General features: G+C 45.2%; 1 protein-coding gene across 7 annotated transcripts in view; it reads left to right on the top strand.

Annotated features, from left to right (window-relative positions):
- The first annotated feature begins 4,434 nt into the window (after positions 1-4,434).
- Positions 4,435-13,152, top strand: part of LOC140206866 (NACHT, LRR and PYD domains-containing protein 3-like) — a 53,946-nt gene continuing 45,228 nt past the window's right edge. For 5 of the 7 annotated variants that reach the window (XM_072275131.1, XM_072275126.1, XM_072275124.1 and 2 more), the window contains exon 1: positions 12,133-12,218. The gene's annotated coding sequence lies outside the window, so the exon portion shown is untranslated. Of the gene's footprint in view, positions 4,520-12,130; positions 12,219-13,152 lie in introns of those variants that run through there. The other 2 variants (XM_072275130.1, XM_072275128.1) reach the window with 2 other exon arrangements.

The following is a 13,152-nucleotide window of genomic DNA, read 5'->3' as shown; positions in this document are numbered from 1 at the left end:
TACATTTCACTTTCATCCATGTGCTCATTTACTGGAAATAAGTGACCGCTGATCAGCGCTTACTCTCTTCACGTTTCCCCCGCAATCACGTTTACTTCACATATGTCTCAATTGTTTCTCCTTACGGAGTAATGAAAACCCCTCTTAGAATTACAATTCCCTGGATATGGTTTCATCAGCCAGAGTTTTAATTACATCCAGCTACCGGATTCACCATGAGAAAGGCAGATCTGACCAGGATCTCAGCACCTTCACGTTCCCTCTCACCAAAAACATCACACTCTCTTGTCAATTCAACTCAATTCAATTCAATAATTGACTCGTTAACTTGAGCCTGACAGGGTGGCCTTGTCCTATTGATGTGCACTCAATGCCTCTGGACACTCAGAGATTGTGGTGAAGTACAGTCAGCCCTTACCTCTGATGTAACCAGACGTTGTTAAGTACGGTCCTGGATACCATAGACTCACGGTCCCAGGTGAGCGACCAACCTGCTCACTCGGCACGGGAGTTCAGGTTGACCAGCCAATGCCTGGACTGCTCGGTTAAGTAGAACTGGTCGCTCAGAACAGATTTGCGTGCAAGTCTGACAAGCTGTCTTATTCTTCACCCATCCCTTCCAATGGGGCGAAGGTTCTCTGCTAGATCACCGAGAATTTGATCTGCCCACCCCAGATTCTGAGCTCCGCCAGGACTTTGACCGGGGATGGCCGGGGCAGGACGACTTTTAGCTCAATCATTCCTTACCTGTCCCAAGACAGAGAGCTGCCGGATGTCTATTTACTCCCACTGCAACTGCGAACAAGTTCGGTCAATGCACACACACACAAAATGGTGGAAGAACTGAACAGGCCAGGCAGCATTTGAGTTACTCCAGCATTTTGTGTGTATGTTGCTCGGATTTCCAGCATCTGCAGAATTTCTCTTGTTTGTAACAAGATTGGTTAAATGTTTTCTCAGTACTTTTGGTTTCTGGGAGCTCATTAATATTCATTTCTTGACATTGTCATTGAGAGATTATTGCAAATTCAATCCTAGCCCTTGCTGCATCAAGCTCAGAAACACAAGCTAATTACTGTATAAACCAGCAGTTTTTCTTTTTCACAACCAGAACTTGCTGATCCACACCTACGGGAAACATTTGTGGAATATGACTCTTCTTAAAAAGATAATTACAAGTTTTAATGAAACTGATATATATATATATCAAGTTTAAGAGCCATGAGGTAATGTTCTGGTCACCTGATTACAGGAAGGATGTGGATACTATAGAGGGAGTGCACAAGAGACTTACAAGGATGTTTGCCTGGATTGGAGAGCATACCTTATGGGAATAGTGTGAGTGAACTTGGTCTTTTCTCCTTGGTGACGGAGGATGAAATGTGACCGGATAGAAGTGAATAGGATGATCAGAGGGATTGATCGTGTGGAAAGTCAGAGGATTTTTCCCAGTGCTGAAATACCTATCGCGAGAGGGCACAGTTTTAAGGTGCTTGGAAATAGGTACAAGCGGGGATGTCAGAGGTAAGTTATTCACACAGACTGTGGTGGTTAACTGGAATCCACTGCCAGTGACAGTGGTGGAGGCAGATACAATAGGGTCTTTTAAAAGCCTCTTAGCTAGGTACATGGAGCTTAGAAAAATAGAGGGAAATGTGGTAAGGTAATTCTAGGCAACTTCTAGAGTAGGTTACATGGCCTGCACAAGATTGTGCACTGATGGGCCTGTAATTTATTATGGGGAACAAGAAAATGGTAGACGAATTGAACAGGTACTTTGGATCTGTCTTCACTAAGGTAAACACAAACAATCTCCCAGCTATAATAGTGGCCAAAGGACCTAGGGTAATGGATGAACTGAGGAAATTTATATTAGGCAGGAAATAGTGTTGGATAGACTGTTGGGTCTGAAGGCTGATAAGTCCCCGGGACCTGATGGTCTGCATCCCAGGGTACTTAAGGAGGTGGCTTTAGAAATCGTGGACGCATTGGTAATCATTTTCCAATGTTCTATAGATTCAGGATCAGTTCCTGTGGATTGGACGGTGGCGAATGTTGTTCCACTTTTCAAGAAAGGTGGGAGAGAGAAAACAGGGAAATATAGACCAATTAGCCTGACGTCAGTGGTGGGAAAGATGCTGGAGTCAATTATAAAAGATGAAATTACGACATATTTGGATAGCAGTAACAGGATCGGTCTGAGTAAGCATGGATTTACGAAGGGGAAATCATGCTTGACTAATCTTCTGGAATTTTTTGAGGATGTAACTATGAAAATGGACAAGAGAAAGCCAGTGGATGTAGTGTACCTGGACTTTCAGAAAGCATTTGATAATGTCCCACATAGGAGATTGGTGGGCAAAATTAGAGCACATGGTATTGGGGGTAGGGTACTGACATGGATATAAAATTGGTTGGCTGACAGGAAACAAAGAGTAGTAATTAACGGGTCCCTTTCGGAATGGCAGGCGGTGACCAGTGGGGTACCGCAGGGTTCAGTGCTGGGAACGCAGTTGTTTACAATATATATTAATGATTTAGATGAGGGAATTAAAAGTAACATTAGCAAATTTGCCGATGACACAAAGCTGGGAGGCAGTGTGAAATGTGAGGAGGATGTTATAAGAATGCAGGGTGACTTAGACAGGCTGGGTGAGTGGGCAGATGCAGTTTAATGTGGATAAATGTGAGGTTATCCACTTTGGTGGTAAGAACGGGAAGGCAGATTATTATCTAAATGGAGTCAAGTTAGGAAAAGGGGAAGCACAACGAGACCTAGGTGTTCTTGTACATCAGTCACTGAAAGCAAGCATGCAGGTACAGCAGGCAGTGAAGAAAGCTAATGGCATGCTGGCCTTCTTAACAAGGGGAATTGAGTATAAGAGCAAAGAGGTCCTTCTGCAGCTGTACAGGGCACTGGTGAGAGCACACCTGGAGTACTGTGTGCAGTTTTGGTCTCCAAATTTGAGGAAGGACATTCTTGCTATTGAGGGAGTGCAGCGTAGGTTCACAAGGTTAATTCCCGGGATGGCGGGACTGTCATATGTTGAAAGATTGGAGCAACTGGGCTTGTATACTCTGGAATTTAGAAGGCTGAGGGGGAATCTGATTGAATCATATAAGATTATTAAGGGATTGGACACGCTGGAGGCAGGAAGCATGTTCCTGCTGATGGGTGAGTCCAGAACCAGAGGCCACAGTTTAAGAATAAGGGGTTGGCCATTTAGAACAGAGTTGAGGAAAAACTTTTTCACCCAGAGAGTGGTGGATATGTGAAATGCTCTGCCCCAGAAGGTTGTGGCGGCCAAGTCTCTGGATGCTTTCAAGAAAGAGATGGACAGAGCTCTTAGAGATAGCAGAATCAAAGGTTGTGGGGATAAGGCAGGAACACACACACACACACACGCACATATATATAGTTACAAAATACACGTGGACTAAGATGTTAACTGTCCTGTGCTATCACCAGTGGATTCATCAGTTGATCTGCCACCTGTCTTCAGGAGTTCAGCCTGCTTATGATCAAGACTCCCTCGAGGTGGTGGGCCAGCAGTGCTAAAGCACCACCTCCCACTGGTGAGCTTAAAAACTTGGCATCTGCCTCTATCACAGTTGTTGGTCACTTCCATCCAACAGATAGTCAGCTCTTCAGGTGTCTATGCAACTACTGAAGAGTTTGCAAAAGATGGATACACTGTCCGACAATCTGCCCCTCTGGACATAGTTGGTCCACACCCATGCTGATCCTTTCTCTGCTTCTTCAGCTACAGCCCTGCTGGTTGACTTGATCTCTCTTCTAGTGAAGCCAAGGTCACGCAGCCACTTCTGGAGAGTGAACGCAATAAACCCACGGCAGCCTACTTCGAATGGATAGCATGAAACCTTCCACCCTCTGTCTCTGCACTCTGATCTTAATTCTGCATACTTGGTTAAATTGCGCTCATGGGCTTCATCGACGTGTTTTCCCAGGAGACTGTGAGTTCACCAATAACCACTTCTCTACTGGTGTCAGACCATATGATTATATCTGGACGCAACACTGTGAAAGCTATTTGTATATATACAGATACATGTACAGATGATGAGTGTTTAAGGTAAAATACAACTCTGGAAACTCTCAAAATCTGATAGCAATTTTAACAAGTAGACACTCAGACTGCAGACATTGGTGAACTTTCCTTTCTATATCTTTATATTTCTATTGATTTTTCCCCCTGTAACAGAAGTATTTAAATACAGTATTAAATTAGCTTTGTTCACGGTTGAAGGTGAGCGCGAAATTTCAGCAGAGAAGCCGCTCCCTGCTCTGAGGAATGTCTGCGAGTCGGAATCTGCTCTGCAAACAGGCAGCAGCTTACACACAGAAAATCGTGCTGTGAGTTTCACAGAACAGAACAGCCATCCCAGCTCCTCACTCATAACTACTAAATGACCCTCGCCTGATTGTCTGGTATGAAGTTAGAAGAAAACGACATGAAAATATACCCACATGGAGACTAAGCATTCTTGATGAATTAAGGTGAGAATAATTCAGCTTCTGATGTTTATTTCCAGTCGACACGTTGCCTATGTTTTGGATCAGTGATCAAGAAGATTTTCACAAACGAGAAAATGTTGCAGATGCTGGAAATCCAAGACTCACACACAAAATATTGGAGGAACTCAGGAGGCCAGGCAGCATCTGGGAAAAGAGTGAACAGTCGATGTTTTGGACTGAAATCCTTCGGCAGGACTCCTTTCCTAGATGCTGCCTGGCCTGCCGAGTTCCTCCAGCATTTTCTGTGTATTTCAAGAAGTTATTCACTCTATTTTGTCTCTTCTGGTGGTCGTGGTATTTGTGTTCTTGCAGTTTCCTGTCTGCACGATAGAGATTTTCCACAATTTATGTCAAGGTTAAAAACTTCTCGAATCAAGGGTTATGATTTCAAAGCAAGCATGCGATAAGCTGTTTGGCCAACACGGCTTCTGTTTCTAAACCTTGTCATTTCAGATGAATGCATGTCGTTTTTCTCTTCGTGACTGTGTTTATTGTTGGTCTTTCAAGGTGCTTTCCTCAACATTCTTTAGACATAAAGATGTTGATTTTGTTCAAGGCCTCAATACACAGCAAACAGTGTGTGTGTGTGTGTGTGTGTGTGTGTGTGTGTGTGTGTGTGTGGCAGGGGGGTGGAAGTTGTGATCAGTTACAGAAAGTGGCAGGCGGCATTGTGGAATGAAAGCCATTATTTCATTGTGTAAGGCAGGAGGCTCGATGGGCTGAGTGGCCAATTTCTGCCTGGTATGTTCACAAGAAAAGCTCTGACTACAGAGTTACTGTAATCTAATTTAATGAGTACGGACCAAGGCAAATAACCTACTGTTGAGCCAAAACCAAACATTGCAGTAAATCATCCAGATCGTTGACAGAGACGACAAGCAACAATGAACCCCGCACCCAACACCGCTGCACCCCACGAGTCACTGGTCTCCAGTCAGGGAGTCAAACCATCTTCCACCGCTTACTGGCTTCTCCCGTGAAACCAATGTCGAAGCCAATTTACCACCTCATCCTGAATGCCAAAATGCCAAACCCCTGAACCTTCTTGACTAAAGTCTCCCACGTGGGACTTTGCCAAATGTCTTGCTAAATTATATTAAACTATATATTTTTTAATTCTGTAAATTAACTGTTCTTTCTCCCAGAGCAGTAAGTGTCACGTTGTTTCCATCTGGTAACTGACTAAAAACGTTCTTGCACATTATACTTTCACTGCTCTGGGGAGAAATTAACCGTGAAAGGTTTGAAATGGGGGTGAAGTTATGAAATATGAAATTGCGTAGTTGTGCTGTTGCCCAATGCCCAGGAGCTGATAACCCCAGGGCTGCTGTAGCACCTTCCACACTGTAAGTGTCCTCTCAGGGTAGTGGAGTGAGTCTGCTTCAAAAAGCCTCGGATATCCCTATGAACACAGCCCCAAATCGGCAAGGCCCAGAGTCCGGCTCTGTGGAAAGTGAAATGAGAAAGATGGTTTCCCATCTCCAATGAACTGAGCAGTGGCATTACTGCCCTACGGTGGCTGTGACTGGGTCCCAGGGGTGGGGAATGTCATCTTTGTCCGTCTATCTGCCCAGTTTGTTATTGGGGAACAGAGAAGAACACAGGAACTGGATCTTCCGCCCAATGGACCCAATTGGAATAAATCCCCGAAGAGTCATCAGATCTGGATGTCATATTGCAGGCATAGGTCGTGAACATTGTTGGCATTGCGGCAGCAGTACAATGCAATATATGATAATAGGGGGAAAAAAACTGCATTACAGTAAGTATCTGTTACTAAACGTTAAATTAAATAAGTATTGCAAAAATAATTTCAGTGAAGTAGGATCATGGGTTCCATGTCAATTCAGAAATTGGATGGCAGAGGGAAGGGAGCGATTCCTGATTCGTTGAGTGTGTGCCCTCAGTCTCCTGTACCACCTTCCTGGTGATACCAATGAGAAGAGGGCATCTCCTTGGTGAAGAGATCCTTAATGATTGACGCTGCCGTTTTGAGGCATCGCTCCATGACGATGTCCTGGATGCTACGGAGGCTACTGCCCATGATGGATCTGACTGAATTCTCAACTTTCCTGGGAGAATTTCGATCCTGTGTAGTAGCTTCTCCACTTCCCCCACCCCACCATATCAAGTGATGTGCAGCCAGTTAGAACAATTCTTATGGTACAACCGTAGAACTCTGCAAGTCTTTGGTCACATCTCAAGTCTCATCAAACTCTTAATGAAATATAGTCTCTGCCGTTCATTCTTTGTAACTGCATCGATGTGTTGGGCCCTGGATAGATCCTCAGAGATGTTGACACACTGGAACATGAAGTTGCTCACTTTTTCCACTGCTGACTGATCAGTGATGATTGGTGTGTGTGCGCCCTCATCTTACTCATTCAGAAGTGCACAATTAGTGTGTTGGTCTTCCCGATGTTGAGTGCAAGGTTGTTGCTGCAGCACCGATCACCTAGGTGATATACCTCGCTCCTGTTTGCCTTCTCGCCATCTGAAAATCTGCCAACGATGGCAGAGTCATTAGCAAATTTGTCACTGGCATTGGAGCAGTGCCTAGCTGCATAGCCATGGATGCAGAAAGAGTAGTGCAGTGGGCGAAGCACATATCCTTGAGGTGCACCAGTATTGATTGTCAGCGATGTGCAGGCATTATTTCCGACCCGCACAGATTGTGGTTTTCCAGTGAGGAAATGGAGGATCGAGTTGCAGAGGGAGGTAGAAAGTCCCATGGGGTTGAGATTTTTGTTCAGAACTGTAGAAATAATTGCGTCAAATGCTGAGCTCTAGTCGAGAAACAGCGGTCTGATGTAAGAATTCGTATTGTCAAGGTTATCCAAAGCTGCGTGAGGAGCCGAAGAGATCGCATTGTGACCTATTGTGGATACAGGCAAATTAGAATAGGCCCAGGTCGTTGCTGAGAGAAGAGCTAATTCTAGCCATCGCAAACCTCTCAAAGCACTTCATCACAGTAGTTGTAATTGCTGTGGACGATAGTCTTTAATGCAACTCACACTGCTCTTCTTGGGCACTGGTATCACTGTTAGCCTTTCAAGGGATGTGGAAACTTCCAACTGCAGCAAAAATGACCCCATCTCCGAAACATTCATAGAATACAACTCCTGTTGTTCTGGGGTGGCTGAAATCCCTTGTAACTCTGTGTGACGATAGCATCCACCACATCCTCTCTCTCCCGAAATCGATGGAAACACAAAATTTTCCCATGATCTCATTAGTGCCCCAGGATTAGTTTCAGTAAGGGTCTCTAGTAATGCCAAGAGTGTCCCAAGATGGTGTGCAGAATGGCACATGGTAATGCTATTCAAAGACCCAAGTAGGGCTCGGTCTCAGACACCAGTAATCCCATCAGTGTCCCCGGATAGGGCGCAGAATGGGACCCCAGTAATCAGATTCATTATCTCAGGGGTGAGGTTATGCAGAGCGAGAACCTGTTTGGCTATGTAATGAGGTCGATACATCAGGACTGTTTACTCCTGTCCCTGTTGCAGCCTGTCTGTTTAATGTTAATTTAATAAATATCTCAGCAGTTGACTCTGGATCTGCGTCATATTTGGTCACGCTGCTGCACTGTAATTCTATATCAATGCAGAATGACGGTGATAACTGGGAACAATTTAACTCATTATTGTTAATTTGTTAATGATGGTGAATTTAAAGTCTGGAAGAAAGTGTTGAAGTCGAATGGGTCAGGGACAGTGGAAGCGGACAGATCAATTGTCTTTGCTCCTGTAACGTGCTTGGAGATGGAGGCTGCCATTTTGTGGAACTGTTTTACATGCACCACTTTGTGAGAGAAAGTTGCTTTTTTTCTGTGTTTAAAATAGGCACAACAATGCTTCAGGTCATCTACTAAACTAGAGATCCTTTCCAAAGAAGGTATTTGTGAGGTGTTCTTTGATATAATACAATATGCAGTTTTCTGAATGCTGGGGATGGTGGCAGCCTAATGTGATTCGAGCTGATTACTGAAGAGAATGCATTACGTTTCCCTCCCTAGTTATCCTCCTGCTCTTGATAAATGTATTGACTGCCTTAGGATTCACCTTAATCCAACTTGCCAAGAATTTTTCATGACCCCTCTTGGCTTTCATAATTCCCTTTTTTAGTTATTTTCTGGTGTCTTTATACTCCTCATGTGTTTTGTTTGATCCTAACTCTGAAGCTTTATATAGGTTTCCTTTTCCTTCCTGACCAAATTTATCACCTCCCTGGCCATCTGATGTTCTCGTGCCTTTTCACCCCTGCCCTTTCTTTTCACAGGAGCTTTTGATAAATATGAAAAGTTGAATGATTCACACAGTAAGGAGGAGAGTGATGGGGTGATCAGGGGGAGGGGAAGGGCAGGGTGAGTGTGTGAAAGGTGGAGGGGGGAAGTTGAAATTGTGTGGGGGAAGGAGAGAGAGGGGGAGACGGGGGAGTGAGAGATGGGGAATGAGGGGAGAGGCAAGTGAGGGGGAGGGAGGAACAGAGAGAGGGGGAGTAAGAGTGATACATATGGAGGGAAAGAAGGGGAAGAGGGTCAAAGAGAGGGAGTGAGGTGGGGAGAGGAAAGCAGGGTGAGAGAGGTCTATAAAGAGGGGCGAGGGGATGGAGAGGGGGAGCGGTATGGAGAGGGAATGGAGGGGCAGAGAGAGAGGAACAAAAAGGGAGAGTGGGGAGAGTGACTGAGAGGCTGAGAAAAAGTGAGTGAGAGGGATGGATGGATGGTGAGAGGGTAATGGGAGGCGTACAGAGAGGGGAGTGGAATGGGGGAGAGGATGAAGGAAAGAGGCAGAGAGAGATGAGCGAGAGCGCAGAAGGAGTAAATAGTGGGGAGAGTGAGGAAGTGACAGGGAGCAGGAGATAGGGTTAGGGAGAGTAGGAGGGGAAGTTGGAGTAAATGGTCTCAAGGAAGTGGTGAGTGAGTGGGATGTCGAAGGAGGGTGCACAGGAGGCGTCGAGGAGGAATGTGTGAGTGAGAGGAGCAGGGAATAAGGAAGCGTGTGACTAGGTTGACAAGGAGAGACGGATGAGTGAGATGGGTGGTGAGGTGGGAGGGTGGTGGGCTGTACAGTGAGGAAGAAAGGTGACCGATTTGGGCGGCGAGGAAAGACGGGCGAGTGAGAATGACATCAATGACAGAGCAATGAAGGAGACGGGATCGAGGCAGAAAAAGTGAAGGTGTGGGTGCGGAGGGGTAGGAAGGTGAGTTCTGGGGGGGATGATGAGAATGGACGGCGAGGTCTACGGGTGATGAGTGAGGTGAGTTGGGAGGGGTGAGGGAGAATCAGGGAGAAGAGAGCAGGGTGAAGAGCGGTGGTCCCGGTCTCAACTCCCACACGGGGATTTTTCCGTAAACAATTCCCGGTCTTTGAATCTTATCGTGCACCATTCCTGGTCTCCATATCCCACACTGGCTGCTTTACTGCGAATGATTCCTATTCTCCCTTTCACACACCAGGAGTTTCACTCTGCACGGGTCCTGGTCTCCCTGTCGAACTGTTAATCCGTTGAGCTTATTGACCTGTCCTCCATCCCCTCCCATCCATTACCTATCCAAGTTTCTCAAATAGATGTTGTTAAGACCTCAGACAGAGTCAGGAATCGAAGGTTAACCATGTTGTGATTAATGTTCTGAGCTGTGTATATTTCAATGCAACAAGTATTGAAGGAAAGGCAGATGAGCTTGGATCATGGATCAACACATGGAATTATGATATTGTCACCATTATTGAGACTGGCTTGCAGATTTTCTGGGGTTCCATTGTTTTACACACGACAGAGTGCGAGGGATTAACGGGCTAGGGATGGCTTCACTACTCAGGGAAAATGTCATGGTGTGCAGGAGGGACAGATGACAGAACTCATCTAGTGAGGCTTTATGGGTAGACCGGAGAAATGAAAATTGTTTGAACATGTTAATGAGTCAATCTTATAGAACACTCAAGAGTCTGTGGGATTTAGAAGAACAAATTAGTAGATGTCAGTGAATATTGCAAGAAACATAATTTGTTATAATTTGATTTTAACCTTCCATACACGGACTGGAACTCTCATACCGTATATTGAGTAGATGTACTCATTTATTTGACAAATGTCTTCAGGGAAGTTTCGTTAATCAGTACATTGAAGTCCCAAACTCTCAAGTGTGATACTCAATCTCCCATTAGGGACTGAGCTAGGACACACATAACAGAAGTCTGTGTAGGGAAGCTCTTTGATTCTGGTGACCACAATGTCATCAGATTGAAAGGAAGTGTGGACAACAATAGCTCTGTTCCGTGGGGTGAGATTCTAAATTGGGCAAAGACCTATTCTGATGGCCTCAAAAAGGATCTGACTAGTGCGGTTGGCTATATTGTGGCAAATGAGTACTTGGTAAGTGGGAGACATTGAAAGATAAAATTTGTAGACTTCAATGTGCCTGTCCAAATAAAAGATAAATATGCCAGTTTTTCAAGAGATATTGAGGTCCTGGTATAGAAAAAAAAATAGGTGCATAACAGGTGTAGGCAGGTAGGAAAAAATGAGGTACTTCTGGAGTTGAGGAAATGCAAGATAACATTGAGGAAAGAAACCATGCAGGCTATAGGGTGGCCTAAGGTTGTCCTAGCAGACAAGGTGAGGGATTATACAGATATTTTAAAAGCAACAGGATTGCAGGGGACACAATCGAACATCTGGATGATCAGAATGGTAATATATGCATGGAGCCAACAAAGATGGAGGAGTTCTTAAGTGGATTTTTGTTTCTGTGTTCACTCGGGAAAATAATCTATAGAAGTGAGGCCATGGATGTTTGGCATATTGGGCAAATTCGAGTGTATAAATCCCCAGTGACTGAGAAGTTCAGCCCTCGGACCCTGATAGAAGCGAAATTGCAGGGATGCAGCCGATATGTTTATATTATGCTCAAAGACAGGACAGGTACCAGAGGATTGGAGGATACCTAATTTCATTCCACTGTTTGAAAAAGGCTCCAAAATTGAACCAGGAAATTATAGGCCAGTGCACTTGATATCAGACATGGGAAGACATTGGAAGGACGGGTTATAGGAGTACTTAAATAAATAGGACTGATTAGGAATATCCAACATGACTTTGTGTGTTCCAGACAATCTATTGAGTTTTTCAAAGAACTTACAAGGAATGTTACTAGGAAAGTTGATGAAGGTAAGGCACTGGATATTTTCTACATGGACTTTAGCAAGGCAGTTGACAAGGTACCACATAGGATGTTCACCAATAAATTTTATTCTCTTGCCATTCAAGGTGGGGTAGTAAATGGGAGTAGACATTGGCATAGCGGAGGAAGGCAAATAGTGGCAGCAGATGTTTGCCTCTCTGACTGGTGGAATTCTGCAGGGATCGGTGCTGATATCCTTCATTGTTTGTCATAAAAGGACCCCTACATGATTCGTGACTTTTCGATGACTGACATCGGGCAATGATTAATTAATAGCAATAACAGTCGGTGCTCCAGGGTTCAGTGAAGAGCCAGTGAGACGGCACCTACTGCAGCTCTGTTGCGCCGAGAAGCAAACAGTCGCGGATATCATGCTGCGCATGCGCTTATCTCCGGATGGGCGGCCGTTTCCTTCCGTCCTTCTGCATTCGGTGTTACCTCGGTCCGGAGTTTGGGGAAAGTTTTCGTCCGTCGAGAGAGGCTCCCGGCTCACCGGTGAGTATTTGCGCCTGTCGCGGAGTGTTGCTGGTCTGATATTCGGCGGTGTCCCCAGTTCAATTCACCGAACGGAAAGAGCACTTTAAAACGGAGAAATTGTACTTTCCGGACGCAGCGCCACTTGTATGAGTTCCTGCCTTGTCGGCCCGTTCAGGCAAGGCAATCAGATACAGATCTGACACACGCTCACGTTTTGTACAGCCTGTGATTCCTGATTCTTCCTCGTTATAGTGTTACCGCCGCCCACTGTAATGGGAGGATAACAGGAGCCAGATCCCGCCTCCCAAACTTATTGTAATTTAAAAAGTTGACCAGGGCCCCACAGGACTTAACCGTCCCTGAACATCCTGCAAACAAGCCACCGCAGATCTACCCCAGAAGACAGAGGACCAGAATTAGGCTATTTGGCCCATTGAGTCTGCTCTGCCATTACATCGTGGCTGATCTAATTTTCCTTCTCCCTGTATCCCTTCATGCCCAGACTAATCAAGAATCTATCAAACTCTGCCTTAAATACACATTAAGCCTTGGCCTCCACAGCTGCCTGAGGCAAAGCATTCCACAGATTCATCGTCTCTGGGTAACGACATTCATCCTCATCTCCGCACTGAAAGGACGTCCCTCCATTCTGAGGCTGTGACCTCTGGTCTTAGACCCTCCCATAAAACGGTCCCGAGCACTGAATCAGCACTGAATAGCACTGGCATATGTTGTGAAACTTGTTGTTTTGTGTTACATCCGTTAACATTTTCTAGAGTCTGGTAACGTCCAGGATCGCATCAAACTCCTGATGAAATATAGCGGCTGTCATGCTATTTGTAATTGTATCCATATGTTAGGCCCAGCGTAGATCTTCAAAGATGTTGACAAACTGAAACTTGAAGCTGCTCGCTCACCCTTCCACTGCTCTTCCCTCTACCTCCCCTTCCTG

The sequence above is a fragment of the Mobula birostris genome, chromosome 13 (genome assembly GCF_030028105.1).
Source record: "Mobula birostris isolate sMobBir1 chromosome 13, sMobBir1.hap1, whole genome shotgun sequence".
Taxonomy (NCBI): Eukaryota; Metazoa; Chordata; class Chondrichthyes; order Myliobatiformes; family Myliobatidae; genus Mobula; species Mobula birostris.
The sequence above is the reverse complement of the archived record's forward strand: the minus strand, read 5'-3'. Positions and strand labels throughout refer to the sequence as shown.